At 33.6% G+C, this 14945-nt stretch overlaps 1 pseudogene; it reads left to right on the plus strand.

Moving 5' to 3' along the window:
* The window catches only part of LOC143385789 (phosphatidylinositol-3,5-bisphosphate 3-phosphatase MTMR3-like), a 157187-nt pseudogene that overhangs the window by 116964 nt on the left and 25278 nt on the right, over window positions 1-14945 (plus strand).

The following is a 14945-nucleotide window of genomic DNA, read 5'->3' on the forward strand; positions in this document are numbered from 1 at the left end:
ATAGTTGAACAAATAGTTTCCACCTTTTGGTTATTTCGGTAATGCTGCTGAGAACATGTATGTATAAGTTCTTATGTGTTCATACTTTTTTGTTTTCTCAGAAAAATACTAGGAATGCTATTGGTGGGTCAATTGATAAATCTATTTTATTGTTTGAGGGAAATATGAGGCTATTTTCCAAAGAGGCTGCACCATTTTATATTCCCACCAGCATCATAAGAGGGTATTTGTTTACCTTTTATAGCTATTTTTAAAATTTCTTACATGGACCATCCATTACTATCAGACCTAGGCAAATTCACATATCTTAATTGTTTATCAGACTAACAGTAATGATTCAACTTCTTTCTTTTGTGGTGAAAGTATAACTACCACAATTCAGCCCAAGTTATGCAAGTGAGGTGTTTCAATGACCCTTGAATATTTCCTAAGGATTGTTCATGACTGTTCTTTGTAGTTTTAAAAGGAACCTTTAAAAACTTCTTAATTCAAATTGGTTGCAGACTTACCCATGATCTTGGCTTTTACTTGTGAATTTGGAATTCCTATGGCAATTTTAAATTTTTCTCAAATTCTTAAAGCAGCACTTCCAATTTTCTGATTTTATTTTATCTACTTATTTTCTTTCCTGAATTGTAAATTCTCCACTCTCCCTTAACCCCTACATCCATGTTTTTATCTTTGTTATGTTAATATACTCCAAAATACCTTTCAGAACTTTGTCTTTCTTCTGTCTCTACTTCCACTCTTCTTAATCAAATCACCATCTTCTTGCCGTAATTGTTCCTGATTGTCTTCTTTATTCTTTCCGTCTTTTAATCCATTCACCACACAATAGTCAGCATGATGTTCATGTCACTCTTCTGTTTAAAACCTGTAAATGGTATCCTGTTGTGCTTGGAATATAATCTTTTCATGATCTTTTCCTTATACATTTCAACTTTAAATTGGGCTACTTTCACTCTGATTCAATATATTTTAGCTAGAATGATGTCTTCCTTTTAGTTCTTCAAATATGTCAGTCTTTCTGGAATACTATGCTGTTTTCTATACCAGAAGTTTGACACCCCCATTCCAGCCAGCTTTTCTGATGTAGTCTCTTGCATCCTCTTATTCATTTCTGTCTCAGTATCCTAATTGTTTCCTTCATCACATTTAACACACATTTTCCTGTCTGTCATTGGAACAATAACTGCATTAGTGTAAGAACCAATACATATCAAACTATCTGACCTAGGTTCTTGGGTAATTTTTGACTGCCTGCAGTGTAGTATGCTGTTTTCAAAGTCTTTATTTTGTACAGAAATCAAAGGCATCACTTCTGGATGAAGACTTTATAAATTGATTTAGTCTTTTAATGCTAAGTGGCAGATCTTCATTGAGATTATTTCCATGTTTACTAAAAATTTAGCCTTAACTGTGAAGTTAGTATATGTGTATATGATGTAACTGCTGATCAGCAGTTTACTTTTTTATTTATTTTATTTATATATGACAGAAGAATGCATTACAATTCTTATAACAATTTACTTTGTAATTGGAATTTTAAATTTAGTGAATTGTCACTAGATGAGTACAATTCAGCTGGTCATCTTACTCTGTGATGCCTGTATGAGTTTTATGTGCATTTTTTTCTGGGGAAAAAAATAAACCTTAAAGGACACTAAATGTGCTGGGTGTTGTGGTGCAAGCCTGTAGTCCCAGCCACTTGGGAAGTAGAGGCAGGAGGATTGCAAGTTCAAGGTTAGCTTAGGCAACATAGCAAGACCATGTCTCAAAATAAAAATTAAAAGGGGGGTGGGTGGGTAGGTGGCACTAGGGATGTAGCCTAATGATAGAGTGCTTGCTTAACCTGGGTTCAATTTATATTACCCCCCCCCCCGACACACACACACACACACACACACACACACACACACACACAAAGACACAGAGTGCACATTGGTGTTTATTGTATAAAAAATAAATTTGGTTTTGTGATGTCCAGAACTTCAATTCTTTAAAATGTTTCTTTATAACAGTCTTAACATATGTATTTTTTAAATTGACACATAGTGACTGAACATATTTATGGAGTATAGTCTGTACAGTGTGATTTTTCAGTACATGTATGCAATATGTAATGATCAGATTAGACTTATTATTGACATTTATCACCTCAGACATTAATCATTTCTTTGTGGGGGAAAACTTTGTATGTTCTAAATCCTTTATTTTGATATAGTCAATTGTTGTTGACCACAATTACCATATGGTGCTATAGAGCATTAGAAGTTATTCCTCCTCATATCTAGTTTTACTTCTGTATACCTGTTAACCATCCTCTCTCCTCTCTCCCTCACCAGTCTTTTAGGCTCTGTTAGCCATTATTCTATTGTCAGTTTCTTGGAGATCAACTTGTTAGAGTCTACGTGTAGGTGAGAATATGCATTATTTGTCTTTTTTTGTGTCAGAATTATTTCACTTAAAGTAATGTCCTGTGTTTGATCCATATTAATGCAAATGATAGAATTTCATAATTATTTTTGTGGGGGTACCAGGGATTGAATTCAGGGGCACTTGACCACAGAGCCACATCCCCAGCCCTATTTTGTATTTTATTTAGAGACAGGGTCTCACTGAATTACTTAGTGCCTGGCTTTTTTGCTGGCTTCGAATTTGCAATCCTCTTGCCTTAACCTCCCAAGTGCTGGGATTACAGGCATGCACAACCACATCTGGCTCATTTTTTTTATGGCTCACTAAGTTGCTGAGGTTGATTTCAAACTTGCAGTCCTCCCACCTCAACCTCCTGAGTTGCTGAATTTATAGGTGTAGACCACTGTGCATAATACCTCTCTCCTTTTTAATTCTAACAGTTTCCCTCTTACAACATCTTTACTACCAATTTCAAGTACCATATTCTGTTATTTCTTACCCCTAACTGTTATTTCTTTGTAGCGTTTATCAGCTTAACATTATTATTATTATTATTATTATTATTATTATTATTATTATTAACTTAACATTAGATCCTGTTTCTCTTGAGGAAGACTGTTTCTTGACTTTTTATGCACAGTTGTCTTTCTAAAGCCTAGCAATGCCTGGAATATAGTAGGTATTGAGTATATTTATTGGAGTGAACAAAGGAAATAATTTTATGCCAATTTGGGTAATTATCAAATCACAAAGATTTGGTGTGGGTTTGAAGGAATGTCAAGAATGATGACTGTGACTTGGCTTATTACTGAACCCTGTGATCTTTTCTCTAAACAATGGATTATATCAAGCTCCTGTCTTTGATCTTCATGGCCTCTCTTTATACTTATACAGCTTAAATGCTGTTCACACACTAATGTCTCCCACATTTATATTAATATTTCTGACTTCCATCTTCTAGATCTCTAGTCTGGTTTATCTAGCACTTTACTTGGCATTTTCAATTGGATATTTTATGGGCATCTCAAATTTAATACGTCTGAAATAGAACTTATGATTCTCCTTTGTTTCTTCACTCCCGTCTTTGCATGGATGTTCCCCATCAGTAAATCCTTGTTTACAGTTGCTGAGGCAAAAAAAAAATTGACTTCCTTTTCTTTTACATTTAATTCATGAGCTCAAATCCTGAAGATGATACTTGCGAAGTATATCCAGAATCTAACAACATCCCACCATTTCCATTACTATCACCTTGTCTCTTGGCTGGATCATTGCAGTTACCTTCCAACTGTTTCTTCCTAGTTTTTTTTCTCATTATCAATAGTCTAAACTATTCCCTATCTATATTCATTAGCCAGAAAAATCCTTGAAAGTAAGTCATTTGATGCTCTTCTTGCTCACAATACCCCAAAACCATTGTATGATATGGACCCTGCTACTTCTTTGATGTCCCCTGTTCTGTCATTTACACTGTCCTCTGTTTTATCATTTACACTGTCTTATATGGTTTATATTGAATATTAACCAGGATAGCCTCTGTTTTATGAACTTTAGCAAATCAGAATTACATTGGACTAATCTATTCAAAGAAAAGAGCAACTTACTAAAGATACTACTTTAATAGCCTATCTTTGCATTTCTAGTAGGGTATTCTTCCCCTTTCTCTTTTTTGTTCTTAACAAAATAGGTAAAAAGGAGCTGGGCACTGTAGTACATGGGAGATCCTCACACTTCAGCCTCCCCAAAAGCCAGGATTACAAATTTGAGGCCAGCTTGGGCAACTTGGCAAGGCCCCATGTCAAAATAAAAAGGGGTGACGGTATAGCTTGGTGAGAGAACAGTCTGGGCTCAATTCCCGGTACCTCCAATAATACATAGATAGATAGATAGATAGATAGATAGATAGATAGATAGATAGGAAGTATTAGCACAGTTGAATATTGAATATTGGAATAACAAACAGGTTGTTCATATTTTGCTTGCTAAATATGTTTGTTTCCCATAGACAGAAGATCCATACAAACATTCTGAAAATTATTAGAATCTTGCTTTCTCATTTGCAGGTTGATTTTAATTATTACTTTCATCCAAGGTTTAGTCTTTTTTTTTTAACAACAATCAGTGTTAGAATGTTAGCATTTGCTACTTTTTTTTTCAGAACTAGGTTAAGTCCAGAAAGATTTTTGCAAAGGCATTATCAAGTTTGGAATTGACTAGTGAGAACTGATTGGATGACATTCAATTGTTTCTTGAGTGATTCTGTTCAGTTTTTTAGTTTGTACATGTGCAGTCCCTTTAATTAGGGTATACCAATCAGGGGAAAATTATTGCCAATTTTGCTCTTTTTCTCTTTCTCTCTCTTTCTCTTAAATAAAAGATCTCAATATAAGAGAAAGAAGAGCTTTGCCAGACATTGAAGAAGGGACGGGGATCTCTCCTCCTAATCTGGGCCTCCTGTCATGGTAAGTATAAGGAAATAAGAAAATTGGAGTTGAACTCAATTCTGACAATTCAGCCGAACACTAATCCATACTTACCCATTTCTGTTTTTGTTAGAAATCATTTTCTTTCCCCTAGAATCTATCTTCTTTTATTATTAGTAATGATAGGGTACTCCAGTGTATGGAGCAGTTTCATTTCTCTTAACTTGAATTCTGTGACCTGGACACTAAGTCTCATTTTAAATCAGCTAGTGAATGCAACCAAAGAATAACATATGGTTCCTGGACTCTAGGTTTTTCATTTCTTTTCTAGGAAACTGGCCTGGAGTATAGCTCACTAGTATCCCAAGGCTCTGGGCTTAATCCTCAGTACCAAAAGAAGAAAAAAGAAAAGAGAGAAAAAGAAATTTCTAGGAAGAAGGATATAGTGACAATGATTTTTTCATCTGAATAGTCTTTACTTTTTTTAATTGAAAAAATTGTGTATATTGTGTGCAATGTTCTTTGAAATGTGTATATATTGTGGAATGGCTACATTGAGCTAGTTAATATGCGTTACCCCACAAAGCAATTCCCTATATTTTTTATGAGTCTTGCTCTCTTTCCCCTCACCCTCCTTTCTTGCCCTTCAGTACTAGATATTGGACCCGGGGCTTAGCACATGCTAGGCAAGTGCTCTATCGCTGGGTTACATCCCCAACCTATCTATGTCTCTTCAAAGCAGTATTTTGGTTTGGTAATAGGGCAGCAGATCTGCATTCCCCTGCTTGAATCTTTGACTGAAAAGAACATATCATGGATAGTTCAGTGAATTCTGGACCTTTTAGCGTCCAGGGAAGGCAGAGAAGATGGAGCAACAAGCCAACTACATTTTTATTAATCTTGAGGACATATAAACAGTACTTCAGATCTTAAGAGAAAAATTATTCTCTGTAATATTGTCCTGTTTCTACTTTATAGTGTTTCCTAGATCCAAACTGTTTCATGCTGGTGCACAAAAAAGGAATTGAAAAGACCATGTTAATTTCAAGCTTCATGAGGGATGTGTATGGAAAATGCTTTTAAAATTAAAATCATAGTAAAACAAAACAAAAAAGGTAGTTATGCAGAAATGTCATATGAAAAAGAGGAGAAAGGTAACTGTTCTCTTCTTAAAGGTAGACTATTTTTTTCTTAGTTTGTGGGCATTACAACTTTCTAATTTCTTGTACCCAAACATTAATATTAATGTTAAAATTACTGTTAATTCTCTAGACTACATTTTATTTTACTACCTGTCTCAGGTTTTTTTTTTTTTTTTTTGTGGTGCTGGGTCTCAGTTTTTAATGAATTGAAAAAGTGCTTGCCTTGTATTTATATGGTATGCTATGCCAAGGCTAATGTTTATCAAATTATGGGCTTATGAAAGCAGATCTGTTCTATATGGAGACATTGTCCTTCATCTTATACCACATAGCTAGAAACAAATAGCATGCTCCTCTTCTTGGTGCTGCTGGGATCTCTTTGGTGCCCAACTATCTTCCTTGTGTACTTCCTGCTTCTGTGCTGTAGAAATGTTCTGGAGACACCTCTGTGTGATAGTTGGGGAACAGCTTGACTGTGGTGCATCCTGCCCCCCACATAAAACATTATAACCCATTTTTTTTTAATTCTCATTTGTAATTCTACCACAAGAACTTATGGTTGTGTTTTTCTAAGTAGTCCTTGTCATTCATATATCTACATATATAGTTACAATAACATAATGAAGTCTTTTTTTCATTTCATTCAATGCATTAAACGTTTTCCCATGTTGATTTATTGGATTCCTAAAGATCATTTTACCAACTACATCATATCTTGCAAGTCATTGAGCCTTTGATCCACTCATATGGTATATATTTAATATACCATATTATTTTAACATTCAGATTATATGTCCTTAATCCTTAATTTTGTGTAAGAAAGGAGCATTGAACTTTGTTTTTGATATATATTTCTGTAGTAATCTGAAGGTAACATCCTCTCCTACCTCTTGTAATCTTGAAAGATCTAAAATGATATTTAAGTATCTTTGAGAGACCAGGCATTATGAAAAGATGTTTTTATTTTCAGTATGGAAAAATCTTAAGCATAGACTATATGAGGAAAGAATTTGTAGTGAACTCTCATATATATCAGTTGCAGTAACTATCAGTTTATGGCTACTTGTTTTATCTGATTCCTACTCTGTGCTTCCAAGCCCTTTGAATTGATTTGACCAAATTTCAAGGATTGTAACAAGGGAAATATATTTTCAATGACTATAAATACTAGCCCCAAGAATAGTGTATGGACAATACTGACAGTAAGAAGACCGGTGATTACTTTTACATTTTTTGAACATGAACACTATATATATATATATATATATATATATATATATATATATATATATATATATATATATATATATATTTAGTTCATAGGACTTAATTGGTCAGCAGTCTTCTCTTATGTGCTTTAAATATTTATATTTAATGTTGACTTCTCCTCTGAAGTATATACTTAACTTTCTTACCTGCATAATTTAGCAAATAGCAGAAACCAGCCTGAAACTGTGGTTGACTTATCCCTTTTCAGGATTTTGCAAGTGACCCTGATAACTTTACAGGGCTAGGTGGAGCCAAAGAAATACCAGATTCTAATCACCTGGCATTTCTGAGTAATACCAGGAAATCAATAATGTGGAATGCATTTTTTAATACTAATGAATAAGGGCATATAGCCTAAGCAAAATCTGTTCCCAGCTTTTTATCACACCACTACTTTCCAGTCCTTCCTTTTTCCAGTTTTCCTCCCTATTAACTGTGTCAAGTTGGGTTTCCTTTTATACTTGTAAAATCACAGAGACTATAATAAAATTAGGCAGTTAGTTGGTCCTAATGTTAATTAAATCTTTGAGGTTAAATGCAGTTCTGTGTAAATGGAGACATTTTTCTTTCTTTTTTAAAATATTTTTTAGAGGTTGATGGAGCTTTATTTTATTCATTTATTTATATGTGGTGCTGAGAATCGAACTCAGTGCCTCACACTTGCCAGGCAAGTACTCTACCACTGAGCTACAACCCCCAACCCAGGGGGACATTTTTCTGAAGCCTTATAGGTAATATGAGCTGAGGCAGTATTTTTTAAAAAGAGCATTTATTTGATTTAACTGAAAATAAGTACTTCATGTTCTTGTCTTGGTGGCTTAATTGTCAGTTCTCATATGTTGAAAACAATTTTCTTTCAGTGTTCAGTAGCTACTTTGGTTAGGAACATTAGTCTGGATTAGCACCAAAGTGAGTGTGCTAGCAAGAATGAATAGGTAAATGGCTTCTCTTTCCCTTTTTTTCCTTTTTCCTTTTCTTTCTCTTTTTAAAAAGCGTGCTACATTATTTCAATTCTGAGCTGTTTTGAGGGTCAGTGGAAAACTGGGTCAAGGAATCACATAAAGAAATAATGAGTGCCTCTGTAAAAGGATCTTAAAGACAGTAAAAGTTTAGGCCTTATACATTTATGTGAGTTAAAAAGCTAGTTAATGTGATGCTGAGAAGGTATGTTTAAAGTGTACTTTCAGGTAAGACTTTTTAAAAGCTGTCCCCTCTCCCTCTTTTATAGCATTTCCTACCTATTCCCTGTTGGTTCATGAGAATATTTTTTCTTGATTCAGGATTCTCTCTCTCTTTTCCTTTTATTCCCTTTAAGTGTAAACATTAAGCCTTCTTTATGTCAAGAGATACCTTTTAATAATGAAAGTAGGATTTTTTTTAAAGCCAGTACTTATGGTAGAAAAGTGGGTTCTTTTTTAAAAAAATCACTTCCCCCTGTTCTTTCACTCATTAATTGACTTCAAACGAAATGAGTGGAAAGGCATAATATAGTACAGATCAACACAATGTTTTTCTTTTTTTGTATTTTTTAAATTTATTTTAATTAGTTACACATGACAGTACAATGACCTTGACATAGCATACATTTGAATCAGATGGGACATAATTCAACATTTTTCAACTAACAAGTTATTTTGGTGTTTATAGGAGTGGAGCCATTTACAGACTTTAGTACACTTTAGGTAATTACTCTTTCCGAGACCACTAAGCTCTGTCATATCAGCCTTATTAAAGTGCATCACTTAATTAAGTATTTTTTTTAAAAAATTTATTAGTTATTGATGGACCTTTATTCATTTATTTTTTATATGTGATGCTGAAATGGAACCCAGTGCCTCACATATACTAGGAAAGCACGTTACCATTGAGCTACAACCCCAGCCATCATTAAACATTTTTATTTTGGCTACATAAAGAAAGAAAAGTTGTTTTCTTTTTTTTCATAATTTTGCTTTTAAAATTATTTGATTATCAGCCACAGTTTCTTAACAATTATCCTGGGATGCTTGTAATCCTAGGGAAATAATTTTTTATAATAATAATAAAAGTATATTTAATAATGGAAGTTGCTAATTTTTCAAAGCATTTTATAAACCATTTGTAAAATTATATTTTTATAATTTGAAGCTATTTAAAAATTTTAAATATCAATCTTTTTTAAAGGCCCTTAAAAAGCTCATGTCTCAAAATAAAATGGTTTAGTCATTTTATAGCAAAGATTGCTAGTATGATGGTTCAGGTCATTGTTAAATTCTGAGTGGCTTTTTCTGTCATGGATTAACAATAGGAGAATAGTTTGGGAGAAGTTTGGCTTTTCAAATAATACAGCTTTAATTGTTATTTAGTATTAGAGTGCAGTCTGGAATACCAGTTCTGAAACCCTTTCGTCTCAGCATCTCTTTTTACATTGATAAATTATTAAGGACTCCCAAGAGGGCTTGTTATGTGGGTTATGTTTTCTGTGTTTACTGTAATAGAAATTAAAGCTGAGAAATCTCTCAAATGCTTATAAATTCATTTAAAATAAGAAATTACATGGCAATATAAGTATTTTTAATTAAAAATAACTTCTTATCCAAAAATTGTGTAAATTTTCTGATCTCTTTAATGCTTGGTTTAATAGATGACACATTATCATATCTACTCTCACATTCAATCTATTAAAATATGTTTTATTTCAAATGTGAGGAAAATTCAGCCATACATAAATAGGTAGTTAGAAAAGCAAAGAATATTTTAAAAGTGTTTTAGATAATCACGTTTATTTTCTTTTAATACTACACCAAAACTTGACAAGTGGTAGTTTCTTAATTTAGTTGCAGTGTGAATCTAAAACTATAAATAAACCTCTTTGTTCTATTTTAACCATTTTGATCTGTCTTGTAATTTTTTGGCAGGTGTGTGGTTCTGGGGATCAAAACCAGGGCATTGTGTGTGCTAGGCAAGCACTTTACCCCTGAACTCCAGTCCTTATCTTGCACTTTTATCCATGCATGATTTAAAATATCATACATTGGTCATTAGGAAAATACTAGGTTCATTATGCAATGCAGGTCTTTCAACTGTTGACATATAGTGAATTTTTAAAACATCATATCTGATATATCACACTGATTTTATCACAAAATTTTTGAGTATTGGAAAGCTATCAAATTCATGGTGGCAGATGACAGGTTTTCCAGTATTGCAATTTTTGCATAAAAAATATATTGTCATTTGGGAAAAAGATCTGCCATATGGCCAAGTCTGAATTTCCACAATTTGTGCATCAGTTATTCTTTCAATTAAAAATTTTGCATAAAAAATGGTTAGTTCATTGTTAATTGAAAGCCACATAGATATTTTTCCTTGAAGCAACCATAATATTTCATATAATTTTCTCCTGCCTTTTCCAAGGTCATTTTAGTTAAATTGGTATGTCTGCCTTGATTGTGCTAAGGTGCTCAGTTTACACTTCTTATTCTTTTTACAGTATTAGAACAACTGTCAACACAGTAGGAAAAAGGCAGATAATGCCTTAATATTATTGTGAAGGTGGTTTTGACCTCATAGAATCTGCAGACTGCACTTGAAGAACCACACTGATAAAAGTAATGTAATCTTATGGTTTTATTTAACAGCAACTCTAATCCTAAGTATTGTTTATACTCCCCCCCCACCCCGAGGATATTTATAACGTTGTAATAAGTAGCATGTGCTAAATGTTCAATAAGTAGTGGTTATAAGTTGAACATGATGTGGTTTTTGCTGTTTTAAAAATGGTTGTGTTAAAAAAAAATGTATGTATTTATGTATGAAGTCCTGGGTTCAACTCCCAACACTGCTCCCCTCTCTCCTCAAAAATCTGTGTAAACAGATTTCACTATCATTTTGAGTCAGGCTTTCTAACAGATTACATTTCTTTTGGGTCTTCCTGTAACATTACTTTTTAAAATGTGAATTAAATTGTAGTGCAATTTAGATGAGAAATTTTTGTTCTATTCTGAAATTTCCTTAACAGAAATAAATTTATTTGGGAATATAGGGCAGAGTAAATTAGGTCTGGTATTCATACATGTTTCAAATTTGGGAAATTTATTTCTTACTTTTTCTTAAATATTCTTTCAAGATTAGATTGATGAAAATTTCACATAAAAATCAAAGGTGACACAAAGGCTGGAGTCCCAATATCTCCTTCAATGGCAGATCCCACTGTGTCACAACTTCCTCTCACTAAGCCCTATCTTTCAAAGGTACCACCACCTCCCAGTAGCACCACAGACTGGTGGCCAGCCCTTTAACATATGGACCTTTGGAGGACACTTATCCAAACCATTGTAGCAGTTAATATATTGATGGAACAGTTTGGGGAATTAATATTTTTTTCTGGCATTTTTCTGCCTATTTGCCTTGGTCATTGGGCTCTTACTGTGATTATGTGAGAAGACATGGCAGAAAAACTAAATATAGAATAGATAACTAGAAGTTTTTGAAGTTATTTATTTTAAAATTTTTGTTTTTTTCAGGATGAAGAGACTTGGCACAGTCTTAAGTGCATCCAGGCCAATCAGATCTTTCCCAGGAAGCAGCTGATTCGGGAGGATGAGAATCTTCAGGTAATCATAGGCCACTTTGGATTGTAATATATATTTAGCATCATAGTAATGATGTAGCAGAGCTAATGGATTAAAGGGATGGACTTATAAACATATACTTTTTAAGCCATACCTATAGAAATGCAAGCTGGAAACCATTCTAGTAAGACTTAACGTTCTTAGAATTCATTATTTGAGATGATGGTCTCTATCATTCCTTTAGGGGTCCAGGATTTGAATAATTATATTTGAATTAGGTGGGTGTAATATCATCCTCTTTACTTATGTACTGTACTTTAAACTTTGATGACTGTCCATTTAAAGAGGCTACATTAGATGCACTATGTATTCACCTGACCTTTGTTTAAAGACTTGGCCTTAATTGCTTCAGAACTCTGAAGAGTTTCTTCATTTTGAAGGTTCCTTTCCTTGAACTTCATGGAGAGAGCACAGAGTATGTGGGTCGTGCTGAGGATGGCATCATTTCCCTTTCAAATTATAGACTTCACATCAAGTTCAAGGAGTCTCTTGTTAATGTAAGTGATTACTAACAACTATCTCTAAGGTAGACACAGAAAGTTTAAGTTAAAAAACTTTGTAGTGTACTCAGAGACATACAGGATTTGGGTTTGTGCTCTGCTTTTCTCTGTTTTGCACTTGAAGGACATTTAGTTAGTCAGAAATTCGTATGCCTTATTTAAAATGATGTATTTAGTTGTCAGCTGAGGTGTTCAAAGTTTAGTTAAAACTGAATAATTTGCACTAAGTAATGCCTTATGTTAAGCTTTTTAAAAGTACAGAGTCTGAATAAGCTTTTATTCCTCAGTTGTTAGTAGTTACCAACGACTTCTTGGGACTTAATGTCAGATGATATGTGCTGTGAGCTCACTGCAGACTCATTATTGGATGAAGTTACTGTAATGGCTCCTAAGTGGATATAAGTATAGATGTTAAGTGCAATGTTTATTTGCATAATGGACCATATATTACCGAAGAAAAGGAATTCTCAAGGGTATACTTACCCTTTTTCAATTATGAGGGTCTTTTCAGTGAACTGGATCTTTCTGTGTACTGCTGTCATTAGTAGATTTAAATGAAACCCACAGAGGCACAAAAGTTGTACTTGCACAAAACAAATGCATTCTTCATTTGCTAGTATTGTGGTTTTCTGCATGTCAGTGCTAGCACAGAGAAATATGTTGTAACATCTAATAAGAGGTCAGTATTATATCCCATTCAGATTGTGTTTTGATTTTCATTTTGTGATTCTTTTAGATCTGTCACTTTTATTCATTTTACTCACCAATCCAAAAGTTACCCAAATCCTCTTTGATTTACCATGAGTCAGTGGCTGCCATTTTCTTAGTATGTGTTATCTAATTTAATCTAATCTAATCTCTTTTTGTAGTTAAGCATTTATGTTTAGGAGCCCTTTTGACCTGAATTCCTCTGGATTCTAGATTTGGGCTACAATCTTACCTGTTACATCAATTTTCTGTCCATCAGTTAAAAGTATGTGCCAAATTCATCAAGGAATGAGGCAATACTTATCTTCCACACCATATAGCATTATGATCAGGAGGGTCCATTTGGATTTGAGTGTATGATGGAAAAGAAAAGTGGAAATTCTAAAATCTCAGCCATCAAAAATATCCCATCATCTACTATGGGAGTAATAATTAATAGAACTACACAATTTAATTTTGTGCTCTTTCAGTGTTTTAAATGGATGGAATCAATGAAGTTATTTCAGTAAAAGTAAATTGCATGTGAAAATGATAGAGTTTCATGTCATTGCATTTTCCCATGCCATACTATATTATCAGCATTTTGGGTTTTAACTGGTTTTAGATCTATTTTGGGAATGGTTGGTTGGAGAGTCTTGCCATCACTATCTTAAAACCCTTCAGTGTTTCTTTTCTATTTCTAAGATGAAAATCAAATTATTTTGCATGATGTAAGACAGTGATCTTTGAGTCTCTGGTAGCTTTTCTATGTTATTCTCTCCTCTTCTCACCTTTTGTACTAGTAAAACCAGCCTCCCTGGACTGGTCAGTCATACCTCATACTTCTCTTTACTTCAGTTTTACTTCCTATCTCTCCCTTCTTTCCTGCTCAGCAAATGTCTCTTCATCTCTCAAAACCGACTTCAGGGGATAACTTCCTCTAAAAAGCCTTGCTCAGTCCTCATTCCTTTCCTGACAGTTAATTATAGTCATGTGGCCTCTTCTTTATCTTGAACATATCTTTACAATATTTACTAGGCATATCGTAATTTTTTGGTTTTTATCTTTGTATCTCCAGGATCCAGCTTGTTTCCTGATGCTTTGCTATCTAATAGATATTAAGTTAATTGAAATTACTATGAATTTGAAATAGATATTGAATAATTTTTTCTCCTTTTTGAATTTATAGTTCATTTTAAAACAATTTATTTCTATGGGAAAAGGCCTGGATATTTTGTGTGTATGTGTGGTTTTTGTCTCAAATAGTAGCTCTATGTGTAGGTTGTTTACTGGAATTGTGGGTCCCTTTTACAGATGAAGTATTATGCTTAAGGAAACTTACCACTGCTCTTACTTTTGGACCCAGTTCCTCATATACATGTTTTCTCTAGCATTATAATTCTAAGCTTAGAGCCTACATGCCACTTAAAAGACCAAAATAATGGCTTTTCACAAAAAAAATGGTTGTGCAAAAATATTTTGACATTGTAGTGTCTATAAACACTTCCTATTTAGATAGATCAGCCTTTCTCCATACTAATATGTTAATCTCATCATAGCATTAGATTTTTGGAACCTCAAGGTATTCCAGGAAATAATGACTTCTCCCGCATCAGACGTGGGTGGAGATCAGAGGGTTATTGATAGTGTTGTTTCTCACCTCCCTCCCTTTGTCCTTTCCTCAGCAAATAAATACTTTAGTAAAATATAGGAGATCAAGGAACCCCTGTTAAATGTGTTTGATTTGGATGTAATAATCTTTAAGCCATCAGTATCTAAATGTGCCTTTCTGTGTTGTAGCATGCCCCACTTTACATCATTTAGCATTTTAGAAAATGACTTGCCATCAAGTTTTAAAAAGCTACCTGATATCATGTATTCTCTTTTAATTTC

The sequence above is a fragment of the Callospermophilus lateralis genome, chromosome 8, assembly GCF_048772815.1.
Source record: "Callospermophilus lateralis isolate mCalLat2 chromosome 8, mCalLat2.hap1, whole genome shotgun sequence".
Classification (NCBI taxonomy): domain Eukaryota; kingdom Metazoa; phylum Chordata; class Mammalia; order Rodentia; family Sciuridae; genus Callospermophilus; species Callospermophilus lateralis.